General features: G+C 45.7%; 3 long non-coding RNA genes across 3 annotated transcripts; all 3 read left to right on the plus strand.

Moving 5' to 3' along the window:
* Positions 1 to 1,647: 1,647 nt before the first annotated feature.
* On the plus strand, positions 1,648 to 16,092 carry LOC125774327 (uncharacterized). The gene is made up of 4 exons (XR_007420802.1): positions 1,648 to 1,683; positions 13,098 to 13,307; positions 14,008 to 14,861; positions 15,408 to 16,092. It is a non-coding gene; the product is annotated as an uncharacterized LOC125774327 (long non-coding RNA).
* Positions 1,934 to 5,254, plus strand: LOC125774333 (uncharacterized). The gene is made up of 3 exons (XR_007420808.1): positions 1,934 to 2,075; positions 3,756 to 3,825; positions 5,170 to 5,254. It is a non-coding gene; the product is annotated as an uncharacterized LOC125774333 (long non-coding RNA).
* Positions 10,364 to 13,060, plus strand: LOC125774330 (uncharacterized). The gene is made up of 3 exons (XR_007420805.1): positions 10,364 to 10,645; positions 11,766 to 12,241; positions 12,832 to 13,060. It is a non-coding gene; the product is annotated as an uncharacterized LOC125774330 (long non-coding RNA).
* Positions 16,093 to 16,392: the final 300 nt, after the last annotated feature.

A 16,392-nucleotide genomic window follows, 5' to 3' on the forward strand; every position in this document is an offset into this window, starting at 1 on the left:
AATGTGTCTTGGCTAATGTGTCTTGGCTAATGTGTCTTGGATAAGGTGTCTTGGCTAAGGTGTCTTGGCTAAGGTGTCTTTTCTAAGGTGTCTTGGCTAAGGTGTCTTGGCTAATGTGTCTTGGCTAATGTGTCTTGGCTAATGTGTCTTGGCTAAGGTGTCTTGGCTAAGGTGTCTTGGCTAATGTGTCTTGGCTGATGTGTCTTGGCTAAAGTGTCTTGGCTAATGTGTCTTGGCTAATGTGTCTTGGCTAAGGTGTCTTGGCTAATGTGTCTTGGCTAATGCGTCTTGGCTAAGGTGTCTTGGTTAATGTGTCTTGGCTAATGTGTCTTGGCTAAGGTGTCTTGGCTAAGGTGTCTTGGCTAAGGTGTCTTGGCTAATGTGTCTTGGCTAATGTGTTTTGGCTAATGTGTCTTGGCTAAGGTGTCTTGGCTAATGTGTCTTGGCTAAGGTGTCTTGGCTAATGTGTCTTGGCTAATGTGTCTTGGCTAATGTGTCTTGGCTAAGGTGTCTTGGCTAATGTGTCTTGGCTAATGCGTCTTGGCTAAGGTGTCTTGGTTAATGTGTCTTGGCTAATGTGTCTTGGCTAAGGTGTCTTGGCTAATGTGTCTTGGCTAAGGTGTCTTGGCTAATGTGTCTTGGCTAAGGTGTCTTGGCTAATGTGTCTTGGCTAAGGTGTCTTGGCTAATGTATCTTGGCTAATGTGTCTTGGCTAATGTGTCTTGGCTAAGGTGTCTTGGCTAATGTGTCTTGGCTAAGGTGTCTTGGTCAAGGTGTCTCGGCTTATGTGTCGTGGCTAAGGTGTCTTGGCTAAGGTGTCTTGGCTAAGGTGTCTTGGCTAAGGTGTCTTGGCTAATGTGTCTTGGCTAAGGTGTCTTGGCTAATGTGTCTTGGCTAAGGTGTCTTGGCTAAGGTGTCTTGGTCAAGGTGTCTCGGCTTATGTGTCTTGGCTAAGGTGTCTTGCCTAAGGTGTCTTGGCTAATGTGTCTTGGCTAATGTGTCTTGGCTAATGTGTCTTGGCTAATGTGTCTTGGCTAAGGTGTCTTGGCTAATGTGTCTTGGCTAAGGTGTCTTGCCTAAGGTGTCTTGGCTAATGTGTCTTGGCTAATGTGTCTTGGCTAAGGTGTCTTGGCTAATGTGTCTTGGCTAAGGTGTCTTGGCTTAGGTGTCTTGGTCAAGGTGTCTCGGCTTATGTGTCGTGGCTAAGGTGTCTTGGCTAAGGTGTCTTGGCTAAGGTGTCTTGGCTAAGGTGTCTTGGCTAATGTGTCTTGGCTAAGGTGTCTTGGCTAATGTGTCTTGGCTAAGGTGTCTTGGCTAATGTGTCTTGGCTAATGTGTCTTGGCTAATGTGTCTTGGCTAAGGTGTCTTGGCTAATGTGTCTTGGCTAAGGTGTCTTGCCTAAGGTGTCTTGGCTAATGTGTCTTGGCTAATGTGTCTTGGCTAAGGTGTCTTGGCTAATGTGTCTTGGCTAAGGTGTCTTGGCTTAGGTGTCTTGGCTAATGTGTCTTGGCTAAGGTGTCTTGGCTAAGGTGTCTTGGCTAAGGTGTATCGGCTTATGTGTCTTGGCTAAGGTGTCTTGGCTAAGGTGTCTTGGATAATGTGTCTTGCCTAAGGTGTCTTGGCTAATGCGTCTTGGCTAAGGTGTCTTGGCTTATGTGTCTTGGCTAAGGTGTCTTGGCTAATGTGTCTTGGCTAAGGTGTCTTGGCTAAGGTGTCTTGGCTAAGGTGTCTTGGCTAAGGTGTCTTGGCTAAGGTGTCTTGGCTAATGTGTCTCGGCTAATGTGTCTTGACTTAGGTGTCTTGGCTAATGTGTCTCGGCTAATGTGTCTTGGCAAAGGTGTCTTGGCTAATGTGTCTTGGCTAAGGTGTCTTGGCTAATGTGTCTTGGCTAATGTGTCTTGGGTAAGGTGTCTTGCCTAAGGTGTCTTGGCTAATGTGTCTTGGCTAATGTGTCTTGGCTAAGGTGTCTTGGCTAATGTGTCTTGGCTAAGGTGTCTTGGCTTAGGTGTCTTGGCTAATGTGTCTTGGCTAAGGTGTCTTGGCTAAGGTGTCTTGGCTAAGGTGTATCGGCTTATGTGTCTTGGCTAAGGTGTCTTGGCTAAGGTGTCTTGGCTAAGGTGTCTTGGCTAAGGTGTCTTGGCTATTGTGTCTTGGCTAATTTGTCCTGGATAATGTGTCTTGCCTAAGGTGTCTTGGCTAATGTGTCTTGGCTAAGGTGTCTTGGCTAAGGTGTCTTGGCTAATGTGTCTTGGCTAAGGTGTCTCGGCTAATGTGTCTTGGCTAATGTGTCTTGGCTAATGTGTCTTGGCTAAGGTGTCTTGGCTAAGGTGTCTTGGCTAAGGTGTCTTGGCTAAGGTGTCTTGGCTAATGTGTCTTGGCTAAGGTGTCTTGGCTAAGGTGTCTTGGCTAAAGTGTCTTGGCTAATGTGTCTTTGCTAAGGTGTCTTGGCTAATGTGTCTTGGCTAATGTGTCTTGGCTAAGGTGTCTTGGCTAAGGTGTCTTGGCTAAGGTGTCTTGGCTAATGGGTCTTGGCTAATGTGTTTTTACTAATGTGTCTTGGCTAAGGTGTCTCGGCTAATTTGTCTTGGCTAAGGTGTCTTGGCTAAGGTGTCTTGGCTAATGTGTCTTGGCTAATGTGTCTTGGCTAAGGTGTCTTGGCTAAGGTGTCTTGGCTAATGTGTCTTGGCTAATGTGTCTTGGCTAATGTGTGTTGGCTAAGGTGTGTTGGCTAAGGTGTCTTGGCTAAGGTGTCTTGGCTAATGTGTCTTGGCTAATGTGTCTTGGCTAATGTGTCTTGGCTAAGGTGTCTTGGCTAATGTGTCTTGGCTAATGTGTCTTGGCTAATGTGTCTTGGCTAATGTGTCTTGGCTAATGTGTCTTGGATAAGGTGTCTTGGCTAAGGTGTCTTGGCTAAGGTGTCTTTTCTAAGGTGTCTTGGCTAAGGTGTCTTGGCTAATGTGTCTTGGCTAATGTGTCTTGGCTAATGTGTCTTGGCTAAGGTGTCTTGGCTAAGGTGTCTTGGCTAATGTGTCTTGGCTGATGTGTCTTGGCTAAAGTGTCTTGGCTAATGTGTCTTGGCTAATGTGTCTTGGCTAAGGTGTCTTGGCTAATGTGTCTTGGCTAATGCGTCTTGGCTAAGGTGTCTTGGTTAATGTGTCTTGGCTAATGTGTCTTGGCTAAGGTGTCTTGGCTAAGGTGTCTTGGCTAAGGTGTCTTGGCTAATGTGTCTTGGCTAATGTGTTTTGGCTTATGTGTCTTGGCTAATGTGTCTCGGCTAAGGTGTCTTGGCTAAGGTGTCTTGGCTAAGGTGTCTTGGCTAAGGTGTCTTGGCTAATTTGTCTTGGCTAATGTGTCTTGGCTAATGTGTCTTGGCTAATGTGTCTTGGCTAATGTGTCTTGGCTAATGTGTCTTGGCTAATGTGTTTTGGCTAAGGTGTCTTGGTTAATGTGTTTTGGCTTATGTGTCTTGGCTAAGGTGTCTTGGCTAAGGTGTCTTGGCTAAGGTGTCTTGGCTAATGTGTCTCGGCTAATGTGTCTTGACTTAGGTGTCTTGGCTAATGTGTCTCGGCTAATGTGTCTTGGCAAAGGTGTCTTGGCTAATGTGTCTTGGCTAAGGTGTCTTGGCTAATGTGTCTTGGCTAATGTGTCTTGGGTAAGGTGTCTTGCCTAAGGTGTCTTGGCTAATGTGTCTTGGCTAATGTGTCTTGGCTAAGGTGTCTTGGCTAATGTGTCTTGGCTAAGGTGTCTTGGCTTAGGTGTCTTGGCTAATGTGTCTTGGCTAAGGTGTCTTGGCTAAGGTGTCTTGGCTAAGGTGTATCGGCTTATGTGTCTTGGCTAAGGTGTCTTGGCTAAGGTGTCTTGGCTAAGGTGTCTTGGCTAAGGTGTCTTGGCTATTGTGTCTTGGCTAATTTGTCCTGGATAATGTGTCTTGCCTAAGGTGTCTTGGCTAATGTGTCTTGGCTAAGGTGTCTTGGCTAAGGTGTCTTGGCTAATGTGTCTTGGCTAAGGTGTCTCGGCTAATGTGTCTTGGCTAATGTGTCTTGGCTAATGTGTCTTGGCTAAGGTGTCTTGGCTAAGGTGTCTTGGCTAAGGTGTCTTGGCTAAGGTGTCTTGGCTAATGTGTCTTGGCTAAGGTGTCTTGGCTAAGGTGTCTTGGCTAAAGTGTCTTGGCTAATGTGTCTTTGCTAAGGTGTCTTGGCTAATGTGTCTTGGCTAATGTGTCTTGGCTAAGGTGTCTTGGCTAAGGTGTCTTGGCTAAGGTGTCTTGGCTAATGGGTCTTGGCTAATGTGTTTTTACTAATGTGTCTTGGCTAAGGTGTCTCGGCTAATTTGTCTTGGCTAAGGTGTCTTGGCTAAGGTGTCTTGGCTAATGTGTCTTGGCTAATGTGTCTTGGCTAATGTGTCTTGGCTAAGGTGTCTTGGCTAAGGTGTCTTGGCTAATGTGTCTTGGCTGATGTGTCTTGGCTAAAGTGTCTTGGCTAATGTGTCTTGGCTAATGTGTCTTGGCTAAGGTGTCTTGGCTAATGTGTCTTGGCTAATGCGTCTTGGCTAAGGTGTCTTGGTTAATGTGTCTTGGCTAATGTGTCTTGGCTAAGGTGTCTTGGCTAAGGTGTCTTGGCTAAGGTGTCTTGGCTAATGTGTCTTGGCTAATGTGTTTTGGCTTATGTGTCTTGGCTAATGTGTCTCGGCTAAGGTGTCTTGGCTAAGGTGTCTTGGCTAAGGTGTCTTGGCTAAGGTGTCTTGGCTAATTTGTCTTGGCTAATGTGTCTTGGCTAATGTGTCTTGGCTAATGTGTCTTGGCTAATGTGTCTTGGCTAATGTGTCTTGGCTAATGTGTTTTGGCTTATGTGTCTTGGTTAATGTGTTTTGGCTTATGTGTCTTGGCTAAGGTGTCTTGGCTAAGGTGTCTTGGCTAAGGTGTCTTGGCTAATGTGTCTCGGCTAATGTGTCTTGACTTAGGTGTCTTGGCTAATGTGTCTCGGCTAATGTGTCTTGGCAAAGGTGTCTTGGCTAATGTGTCTTGGCTAAGGTGTCTTGGCTAATGTGTCTTGGCTAATGTGTCTTGGGTAAGGTGTCTTGCCTAAGGTGTCTTGGCTAATGTGTCTTGGCTAATGTGTCTTGGCTAAGGTGTCTTGGCTAATGTGTCTTGGCTAAGGTGTCTTGGCTTAGGTGTCTTGGCTAATGTGTCTTGGCTAAGGTGTCTTGGCTAAGGTGTCTTGGCTAAGGTGTATCGGCTTATGTGTCTTGGCTAAGGTGTCTTGGCTAAGGTGTCTTGGCTAAGGTGTCTTGGCTAAGGTGTCTTGGCTATTGTGTCTTGGCTAATTTGTCCTGGATAATGTGTCTTGCCTAAGGTGTCTTGGCTAATGTGTCTTGGCTAAGGTGTCTTGGCTAAGGTGTCTTGGCTAATGTGTCTTGGCTAAGGTGTCTCGGCTAATGTGTCTTGGCTAATGTGTCTTGGCTAATGTGTCTTGGCTAAGGTGTCTTGGCTAAGGTGTCTTGGCTAAGGTGTCTTGGCTAAGGTGTCTTGGCTAATGTGTCTTGGCTAAGGTGTCTTGGCTAAGGTGTCTTGGCTAAAGTGTCTTGGCTAATGTGTCTTTGCTAAGGTGTCTTGGCTAATGTGTCTTGGCTAATGTGTCTTGGCTAAGGTGTCTTGGCTAAGGTGTCTTGGCTAAGGTGTCTTGGCTAATGGGTCTTGGCTAATGTGTTTTTACTAATGTGTCTTGGCTAAGGTGTCTCGGCTAATTTGTCTTGGCTAAGGTGTCTTGGCTAAGGTGTCTTGGCTAATGTGTCTTGGCTAATGTGTCTTGGCTAAGGTGTCTTGGCTAAGGTGTCTTGGCTAATGTGTCTTGGCTAATGTGTCTTGGCTAATGTGTGTTGGCTAAGGTGTGTTGGCTAAGGTGTCTTGGCTAAGGTGTCTTGGCTAATGTGTCTTGGCTAATGTGTCTTGGCTAATGTGTCTTGGCTAAGGTGTCTTGGCTAATGTGTCTTGGCTAATGTGTCTTGGCTAATGTGTCTTGGCTAATGTGTCTTGGCTAATGTGTCTTGGATAAGGTGTCTTGGCTAAGGTGTCTTGGCTAAGGTGTCTTTTCTAAGGTGTCTTGGCTAAGGTGTCTTGGCTAATGTGTCTTGGCTAATGTGTCTTGGCTAATGTGTCTTGGCTAAGGTGTCTTGGCTAAGGTGTCTTGGCTAATGTGTCTTGGCTGATGTGTCTTGGCTAAAGTGTCTTGGCTAATGTGTCTTGGCTAATGTGTCTTGGCTAAGGTGTCTTGGCTAATGTGTCTTGGCTAATGCGTCTTGGCTAAGGTGTCTTGGTTAATGTGTCTTGGCTAATGTGTCTTGGCTAAGGTGTCTTGGCTAAGGTGTCTTGGCTAAGGTGTCTTGGCTAATGTGTCTTGGCTAATGTGTTTTGGCTTATGTGTCTTGGCTAATGTGTCTCGGCTAAGGTGTCTTGGCTAAGGTGTCTTGGCTAAGGTGTCTTGGCTAAGGTGTCTTGGCTAATTTGTCTTGGCTAATGTGTCTTGGCTAATGTGTCTTGGCTAATGTGTCTTGGCTAATGTGTCTTGGCTAAGGTGTCTTGGCTAAGGTGTCTTGGCTAAGGTGTCTTGGCTAAGGTGTCTTGGCTAATGTGTCTTGGCTAATGTGTCTTAGCTAAGGTGTCTTGGCTAATGTGTCTTGGCTAATGTGTCTTGGCTAAGGTGTCTTGGCTAAGGTGTCTTGGCTAAGGTGTCTTGGCTAATGTGTCTTGGCTAATGTGTCTTGGCTAATGTGTCTCGGCTAAGGTGTCTTGGCTAATGTGTCTTGGCTAATGTGTCTTGGCTAAGGTGTCTTGGCTAATGTGTCTTTACTAAGGTGTCTTGGCTAAGATGTCTTGGCTAATGTGTCTTGGCTAATTTGTCTTGGCTAAGGTGTCTTGGCTAAGGTGTCTTGGCTAAGGTGTCTTGGCTAATGTGTCTTGGCTAATGTGTCTTGGCTAATGTGTCTTGGCTAAGGTGTCTTGGCTAATGTGTCTTGGCTAAGGTGTCTTGGCTAAGGTGTCTTGGCTAAGGTGTCTTTTCTAATGTGTCTTGGCTAATGTGTTTTTTTTTTAATGTGTCTTGGCTAAGGTGTCTTGGCTAAGGTGTCTTGCCTAATGTGTCTTGGCTAATGTGTCTTGGCTAATGTGTCTCGGCTAAGGTGTCTTGGCTAATGTGTCTTGGCTAAGGAGTTTTGGCTAATGTGTCTTGGCTAATGTTTCTTGGCTAATGTGTCTTGGCTACTGTGTCTTGGCTAATGTGTCTTGGCTAATGTGTCTTGGCTAATGTGTCTTTGCTAATGTGTCTTGGCTAATGTGTCTTGGCTAATGTGTCTTGGCTAATGTGTCTTGGCTAATGTGTCTTGGCTAATGTGTCTTGGCTAATGTGTCTTGGCTAAGGTGTCTTGGCTAAGGTGTCTTGGCTAATGTGTCTTGGCTAAAGTGTCATGGCTAAGGTGTCTTGGCTAAGGTGTCTTGGCTAAGGTGTCTTGGCTTATGTGTCCTGGCTAAGGTGTCTTGGCTACTGTGTCTTGGCTAATGTGTCTTGGCTAATGTGTCTTGGCTAATGTGTCTTTGCTAATGTGTCTTGGCTAATGTGTCTAAGCTAATGTGTCTTGGCTAATGTGTCTTGGCTAAGGTGTCTCGGCTAATGTGTCTTGGCTAATGTGTCTTGGCTAATGTGTCTTGGCTAAGGTGTCTTGGCTAATGTATCTTGGCAAATGTGTCTTGGCTAATGTGTCTCGGCTAATGTGTCTCGGCTAATGTGTCTTGGCTAAGGTGTCTTGGCTAATGTGTCTTGGCTAATGTGTCTCGGCTTATGTGTTTCGGCTAATGTGTCTTGGCTAATGGGTCTTGGCTAATGTGTCTTGACTAATGTGTCTCGGCTAATGTGTCTCGGCTAATGTGTCTCGTCTAAGGTGTCTTGGCTAAGGTGTCTTGGCTAAGGTGTCTTGGCTAAGGTGTCTTGGCTAAGGTGTCTTGGCTAATGTGTCTCGGCTAATGTGTCTTGGCTAAGGTGTCTTGGCTAAGGTGTCTTGGCTAAAGTGTCTTGGCTAATGTGTCTTGGCTAATGTGTCTTGGCTAATGTGTCTTGGCTAAGGTGTCTTGGCTAAGGTGTCTTGGCTAATGTGTCTTTTCTAATGTGTCTTGGCTAATGTGTTTTGGTTAATGTGTCTTGGCTAAGGTGTCTTGGCTAAGGTGTCTTGCCTAATGTGTCTTGGCTAATGTGTCTTGGCTAATGTGTCTCGGCTAATGTGTCTTGGCTAATGTGTCTTGGCTAAGGAGTTTTGGCTAATGTGTCTTGGCTAATGTTTCTTGGCTACTGTGTCTTGGCTAATGTGTCTTGGCTAAGGTGTCTTGGCTAAGGTGTCTTGGCTAATGTGTCTTGGCTAAGGTGTCTTGGCTAAGGTGTCTTGGCTAATGTGTCTTGGCTAATGTGTCTTGGCTAATGTGTCTTTGCTAATGTGTCTTGGCTAATGTGTCTTGGCTAATGTGTCTTGGCTAATGTGTCTTGGCTAATGTGTCTTGGCTAATGTGTCTTGGCTAATGTGTCTTGGCTAAGGTGTCTTGGCTAAGGTGTCTTGGCTAATGTGTCTTGGCTAAAGTGTCATGGCTAAGGTGTCTTGGCTAAGGTGTCTTGGCTAAGGTGTCTTGGCTTATGTGTCCTGGCTAAGGTGTCTTGGCTAATGTGTCTTGGCTAATGTGTCTTGGCTAATGTGTCTTGGCTAATGTGTCTTGGCTAATGTGTCTTGGCTAATGTGTCTCGGCTAATGTGTCTTGGCTAATGTGTCTTGGCTAATGTGTCTTGGCTAATGTGTCTTGGCTAAGGTGTCTTGGCTAATGTGTCTCGGCTAATGTGTCTCGGCTAATGTGTCTTGGCTAAGGTGTCTTGGCTAATGTGTCTTGGCTAATGTGTCTTGGCTAATGTGTCTTGGCTAAGGTGTCTTGGCTAAGGTGTCTTGGCTAATGTGTCTTGGCTAATGTGTCTTGGCTAATGTGTCTTGGCTAATGTGTCTCGGCTAAGGTGTCTTGGCTAATGTGTCTTGGCTAATGTGTCTTGGCTAAGGTGTCTTGGCTAAGGTGTCTTTACTCAGGTGTCTTGGTTAATATGTCTTGGCTAATGTGTCTTGGCTAAGGTGTCTTGGCTAAGGTGTCTTGGCTAAGGTGTCTTGGCTAAGGTGTCTTAACTAATGTGTCTTGGCTAATGTGTCTTGGCTAATGTGTCTTGGCTAAGGTGTCTTGGCTAAGGTGTCTTGACTAATGTGTCTCGGCTAATGTGTCTTGGCTAATGTGTCTTGGCTAAGGTGTCTTGGCTAATGTGTCTTGGCAAATGTGTCTTGGCTAATGTGTCTTGGCATATGTGTCTTGGCTAAGGTGTCTTGGCTAAGGTGTCTTGGCTAATGTGTCTTGGCTAATGTGTCTTGGCTAATGTGTCTTGGCTAATGTGTCTCGGCTAATGTGTCTTGGCTAAGGTGTCTTGGCTAAGGTGTCTTGGCTAATGTGTCTCGGCTAATGTGTCTTGGCTAATGTGCCTTGGCTAATGTGTCTTGGCTAAGGTGTCTTGGCTAATGTATCTTGGCTAATGTGTCTTGGCTAATGTGTCTTGGCTAAGGTGTCTTGGCAAATGTGTCTTGGCTAAGGTGTCTTGGCTAATGTGTCTTGGCTAATGTGTCTTGGCTAAGGTGTCTTAACTAATGTGTCTCGGCTAATGTGTCTTGGCTAGTGTGTCTTGGCTAATGTGTCTTGGCTAAGGTGTCTTGGCTAATGTGTCTTGGCTAATGTGTCTTGGCTAATGTGTCTTGGCTAAGGTGTCTTAACTAATGTGTCTCGGCTAATGTGTCTTGGCTAGTGTGTCTTGGCTAATGTGTCTTGGCTAAGGTGTCTTGGCTAATGTGTCTTGGCTAATGTGTCTTGGCTAAGGTGTCTTGGCTAATGTGTCTTGGCTAATGTGTCTCGGCTAATGTGTCTTGGCTAAGGTGTCTTGGCTAATGTGTCTTGGCTAATGTGTCTTGGCTAATGTGTCTTGGCTAAGGTGTCTTGGCTAAGGTGTCTTGGCTAATGTGTCTTGGCTAATGTGTCTTGGCTAAGGTGTCTTGGCTAAGGTGTCTTGGCTAAGGTGTCTTGGCTAAGGTGTCTTGGCTAATGTGTCTTGGCTAATGTGTCTTGGCTAATGTGTCTTGGCTAATGTGTCTCGGCTAATGTGTCTTGGCTAAGGAGTCTTGGCTAAGGTGTCTTGGCTAATGTGTCTCGGCTTATATGTCTTGGCTAATGTGTCTTGGCTAAGGTGTCTCGGCTAATGTGTCTTGGCTTATGTGTCTTGGCTAAGGTAACTTGGCTAATGTATCTTGGCAAATGTGTCTTGGCTAATGTGTCTCGGCTAATGTGTCTCGGCTAATGTGTCTTGGCTAAGGTGTCTTGGCTAAGGTGTCTTGGCTAATGTGTCTCGGCTTATGTGTTTCGGCTAATGTGTCTTGGCTAATGGGTCTTGGCTAATGTGTCTTGGCTAATGTGTCTCGGCTAATGTGTCTCGGCTAATGTGTCTTGGCTAAGGTGTCTCGGCTAATGTGTCTTGGCTAATGTGTCTTGGCTAATGTGTCTTGGCTAAGGTGTCTTGGCTAATGTATCTTGGCTAATGTGTCTTGGCTAATGTGTCTTGGCTAATGTGTCTTGGCTAATGTGTCTTGGCTAATGTGTCTTGGCTAAGGAGTCTTGGCTAAGGTGTCTTGGCTAATGTGTCTCGGCTAATGTGTCTTGGCTAATGTGTCTTGGCTAAGGTGTCTCGGCTAATGTGTCTTGGCTAATGTGTCTTGGCTAATGTGTCTTGGCTAAGGTGTCTTGGCTAATGTATCTTGGCAAATGTGTCTTGGCTAATGTGTCTCGGCTAATGTGTCTCGGCTAATGTGTCTTGGCTAAGGTGTCTTGGCTAATGTGTCTTGGCTAATGTGTCTCGGCTTATGTGTTTCGGCTAATGTGTCTTGGCTAATGGGTCTTGGCTAAGGTGTCTTGGCTAATGTGTCTCGGCTAATGTGTCTCGGCTAATGTGTCTCGTCTAAGGTGTCTTGGCTAAGGTGTCTTGGCTAAGGTGTCTTGGCTAAGGTGTCTTGGCTAAGGTGTCTTGGCTAATGTGTCTTGGCTAATGTGTCTTGGCTAAGGTGTCTTGGCTAAGGTGTCTTGGCTAAAGTGTCTTGGCTAATGTGTCTTGGCTAATGTGTCTTGGCTAATGTGTCTTGGCTAATGTGTCTTGGCTAAGGTGTCTTGGCTAATGTGTCTTGGCTAAGGTGTCTTGGCTAAGGTGTCTTGGCTAATGTGTCTTGGCTAATGTGTCTTGGCTAATGTGTTTTGGTTAATGTGTCTTGGCTAAGGTGTCTTGCCTAATGTGTCTTGGCTAATGTGTCTTGGCTAATGTGTCTCGGCTAAGGTGTCTTGGCTAAGGTGTCTTGGCTAATGTGTCTTGGCTAAGGTGTCTTGGCTAATGTTTCTTGGCTAATGTGTCTTGGCTACTGTGTCTTGGCTAATGTGTCTTGGCTAATGTGTCTTGGCTAATGTGTCTTTGCTAATGTGTCTTGGCTAATGTGTCTTGGCTAATGTGTCTTGGCTAATGTGTCTTGGCTAATGTGTCTTGGCTAATGTGTCTTGGCTAATGTGTCTTGGCTAAGGTGTCTTGGCTAAGGTGTCTTGGCTAATGTGTCTTGGCTAAAGTGTCTTGGCTAAGGTGTCTTGGCTAAGGTGTCTTGGCTTATGTGTCCTGGCTAAGGTGTCTTGGCTAATGTGTCTTGGCTAATGTGTCTTGGCTAATGTGTCTCGGCTAATGTGTCTTGGCTAATGTGTCTTGGCTAATGTGTCTTGGCTAAGGTGTCTTGGCTAATGTGTCTCGGCTAATGTGTCTCGGCTAATGTGTCTTGGCTAAGGTGTCTTGGCTAATGTGTCTTGGCTAATGTGTCTTGGCTAATGTGTCTTGGCTAAGGTGTCTTGGCAAATGTGTCTTGGCTAATGTGTCTTGGCTAATGTGTCTTGGCTAATGTGTCATGGCTAAGGTGTCTTAACTAATGTGTCTCGGCTAATGTGTCTTGGCTAGTGTGTCTTGGCTAATGTGTCTTGGCTAAGGTGTCTTGGCTAATGTGTCTTGGCTAATGTGTCTTGGCTAATGTGTCTTGGCTAAGGTGTCTTAACTAATGTGTCTCGGCTAATGTGTCTTGGCTAGTGTGTCTTGGCTAATGTGTCTTGGCTAAGGTGTCTTGGCTAATGTGTCTTGGCTAATGTGTCTTGGCTAAGGTGTCTTGGCTAATGTGTCTTGGCTAATGTGTCTCGGCTAATGTGTCTTGGCTAAGGTGTCTTGGCTAATGTGTCTTGGCTAATGTGTCTTGGCTAATGTGTCTTGGCTAAGGTGTCTTGGCTAAGGTGTCTTGGCTAATGTGTCTTGGCTAATGTGTCTTGGCTAAGGTGTCTTGGCTAAGGTGTCTTGGCTAATGTGTCTTGGCTAATGTGTCTTGGCTAATGTGTCTTGGCTAATGTGTCTCGGCTAATGTGTCTTGGCTAAGGAGTCTTGGCTAAGGTGTCTTGGCTAATGTGTCTCGGCTAATGTGTCTTGGCTAATGTGTCTTGGCTAAGGTGTCTCGGCTAATGTGTCTTGGCTAATGTGTCTTGGCTAATGTGTCTTGGCTAAGGTGTCTTGGCTAATGTATCTTGGCAAATGTGTCTTGGCTAATGTGTCTCGGCTAATGTGTCTCGGCTAATGTGTCTTGGCTAAGGTGTCTTAACTAATGTGTCTCTTGGCTAATGTGTCTTGGCTAGTGTGTCTTGGCTAATGTGTCTTGGCTAAGGTGTCTTGGCTAATGTGTCTTGGCTAATGTGTCTTGGCTAATGTGTCTTGGCTAAGGTGTCTTAACTAATGTGTCTCGGCTAATGTGTCTTGGCTAGTGTGTCTTGGCTAATGTGTCTTGGCTAAGGTGTCTTGGCTAATGTGTCTTGGCTAATGTGTCTTGGCTAAGGTGTCTTGGCTAATGTGTCTTGGCTAATGTGTCTCGGCTAATGTGTCTCGGCTAATGTGTCTCGGCTAATGTGTCTCGTCTAAGGTGTCTTGGCTAAGGTGTCTTGGCTAAGGTGTCTTGGCTAAGGTGTCTTGGCTAAGGTGTCTTGGCTAATGTGTCTCGGCTAATGTGTCTTGGCTAAGGTGTCTTGGCTAAGGTGTCTTGGCTAAAGTGTCTTGGCTAATGTGTCTTGGCTAATGTGTCTTGGCTAATGTGTCTTGGCTAATGTGTCTTGGCTAAGGTGTCTTGGCTAATGTGTCTTGGCTAAGGTGTCTTGGCTAAGGTGTCTTGGCTAAAGTGTCTTGGCTAATGTGTCTTGGCTAATGTGTCTCGGCTAATGTGTCTCGTCTAAGGTGTCTTGGCTAAGGTGTCTTGGCTAAGGTGTCTTGGCTAAGGTGTCTTGGCTAAGGTGTCTTGGCTAATGTGTCTCGGCTAATGTGTCTTGGCTAAGGTGTCTTGGCTAAGGTGTCTTGGCTAAAGTGTCTTGGCTAATGTGTCTTGGCTAATGTGTCTTGGCTAATGTGTCTTGGCTAATGTGTCTTGGCTAAGGTGTCTCGGCTAATGTGTCTTGGCTAAGGTGTCTTGGCTAAGGTGTCTTGGCTAAGGTGTCTTGGCTAAGGTGTCTTGGCTAATGTGTCTCGGCTAATGTGTCTTGGCTAAGGTGTCTTGGCTAAGGTGTCTTGGCTAAAGTGTCTTGGCTAATGTGTCTTGGCTAATGTGTCTTGGCTAATGTGTCTTGGCTAATGTGTCTTGGCTAAGGTGTCTTGGCTAATGTGTCTTGGCTAAGGTGTCTTGGCTAATGGGTCTTGGCTAATGTGTCTTGGCTAATGTGTCTCGGCTAATGTGTCTCGGCTAATGTGTCTCGTCTAAGGTGTCTTGGCTAAGGTGTCTTGGCTAAGGTGTCTTGGCTAAGGTGTCTTGGCTAAGGTGTCTTGGCTAATGTGTCTCGGCTAATGTGTCTTGGCTAAGGTGTCTTGGCTAAGGTGTCTTGGCTAAAGTGTCTTGGCTAATGTGTCTTGGCTAATGTGTCTTGGCTAATGTGTCTTGGCTAATGTGTCTTGGCTAAGGTGTCTCGGCTAATGTGTCTTGGCTAAGGTGTCTTGGCTAAGGTGTCTTGGCTAATGTGTCTTGGCTAATGTGTCTTGGCTAATGTGTCTTGGCTAAGGTGTCTTGGCTAAGGTGTCTTGGCTAAAGTGTATTGGCTAATGTGTCTTGGCTAATGTGTTTTGGTTAATGTGTCTTGGCTAAGGTGTCTTGGCTAAGGTGTCTTGCCTAATGTGTCTTGGCTAATGTGTCTTGGCTAATGTGTCTCGGCTAAGGTGTCTTGGCTAATGTGTCTTGGCTAAGGAGTTTTGGCTAATGTGTCTTGGCTACTGTGTCTTGGCTAATGTGTCTTGGCTACTGTGTCTTGGCTAATGTGTCTTGGCTAATGTGTCTTGGCTAATGTGTCTTGGCTAATGTGTCTTGGCTAATGTGTCTTGGCTAATGTGTCTTGGCTAATGTGTCTTGGCTAATGTGTCTTGGCTAAGGTGTCTTGGCTAAGGTGTCTTGGCTTATGTGTCCTGGCTAAGGTGTCTTGGCTAATGTGTCTTCGCTAATGTGTCTTGGCTAATGTGTCTTGGCTAATGTGTCTTGGCTAATGTGTCTTGGCTAAGGTGTCTTGGCTAAGGTGTCTTGGCTAATGTGTCTTGGCTAAAGTGTCATGGCTAAGGTGTCTTGGCTAAGGTGTCTTGGCTAAGGTGTCTTGGCTTATGTGTCCTGGCTAAGGTGTCTTGGCTAATGTGTCTTGGCTAATGTGTCTTGGCTAATGTGTCTTGGCTAATGTGTCTTGGCTAAAGTGTCATGGCTAAGGTGTCTTGGCTAATGTGTCTTGGCTAATGTGTCTTGGCTAATGTGTCTTGGCTAATGTGTCTCGGCTAAGGTGTCTTGGCTAATGTGTCTTGGCTAAGGAGTTTTGGCTAATGTGTCTTGGCTACTGTGTCTTGGCTAATGTGTCTTGGCTACTGTGTCTTGGCTAATGTGTCTTGGCTAATGTGTCTTGGCTAATGTGTCTCGGCTTATGTGTTTCGGCTAATGTGTCTTGGCTAATGGGTCTTGGCTAATGTGTCTTGGCTAATGTGTCTTGGCTAAGGTGTCTTGGCTAAGGTGTCTTGGCTTATGTGTCCTGGCTAAGGTGTCTTGGCTAATGTGTCTTCGCTAATGTGTCTTGGCTAATGTGTCTTGGCTAATGTGTCTTGGCTAATGTGTCTTGGCTAAGGTGTCTTGGCTAAGGTGTCTTGGCTAATGTGTCTTGGCTAAAGTGTCATGGCTAAGGTGTCTTGGCTAAGGTGTCTTGGCTAAGGTGTCTTGGCTTATGTGTCCTGGCTAAGGTGTCTTGGCTAATGTGTCTTGGCTAATGTGTCTTGGCTAATGTGTCTTGGCTAATGTGTCTTGGCTAATGTGTCTTGGCTAATGTGTCTCGGCTAATGTGTCTTGGCTAATGTGTCTTGGCTAATGTGTCTTGGCTAAGGTGTCTTGGCTAATGTGTCTCGGCTAATGTGTCTCGGCTAATGTGTCTTGGCTAAGGTGTCTTGGCTAATGTGTCTTGGCTAATGTGTCTTGGCTAATGTGTCTTGGCTAAGGTGTCTTGGCTAAGGTGTCTTGGCTAATGTGTCTTGGCTAATGTGTCTTGGCTAAGGTGTCTTGGCTAAGGTGTCTTGGCTAAGGTGTCTTGGCTAATGTGTCTTGGCTAATGTGTCTTGGCTAGTGTGTCTTGGCTAATGTGTCTTGGCTAAGGTGTCTTGGCTAATGTGTCTTGGCTAATGTGTCTTGGCTAAGGTGTCTTGGCTAATGTGTCTTGGCTAATGTGTCTCGGCTAATGTGTCTTGGCTAAGGTGTCTTGGCTAATGTGTCTTGGCTAATGTGTCTTGGCTAATGTGTCTTGGCTAAGGTGTCTTGGCTAAGGTGTCTTGGCTAATGTGTCTTGGCTAATGTGTCGTGGCTAAGGTGTCTTGGCTAAGGTGTCTTGGCTAAGGTGTCTTGGCTAATGTGTCTTGGCTAATGTGTCTTGGCTAATGTGTCTCGGCTAAGGAGTCTTGGCTAAGGTGTCTTGGCTAATGTGTCTTGGCTAATGTGTCTCGGCTAATGTGTCTTGGCTAAGGTGTCTTGGCTAATGTGTCTTGGCTAATGTGTCTTGGCTAATGTGTCTTGGCTAAGGTGTCTTGGCTAAGGTGTCTTGGCTAATGTGTCTTGGCTAATGTGTCTTGGCTAAGGTGTCTTGGCTAAGGTGTCTTGGCTAAGGTGTCTTTTCTAATGTGTCTTGGCTAATGTGTCTTGGCTAATGTGTCTCGGCTAATGTGTCTTGGCTAAGGAGTC

This window comes from Anopheles funestus, unplaced genomic scaffold (assembly GCF_943734845.2).
Source record: "Anopheles funestus unplaced genomic scaffold, idAnoFuneDA-416_04 scaffold_39_ctg1, whole genome shotgun sequence".
In the NCBI taxonomy this organism is placed as follows: domain Eukaryota; kingdom Metazoa; phylum Arthropoda; class Insecta; order Diptera; family Culicidae; genus Anopheles; species Anopheles funestus.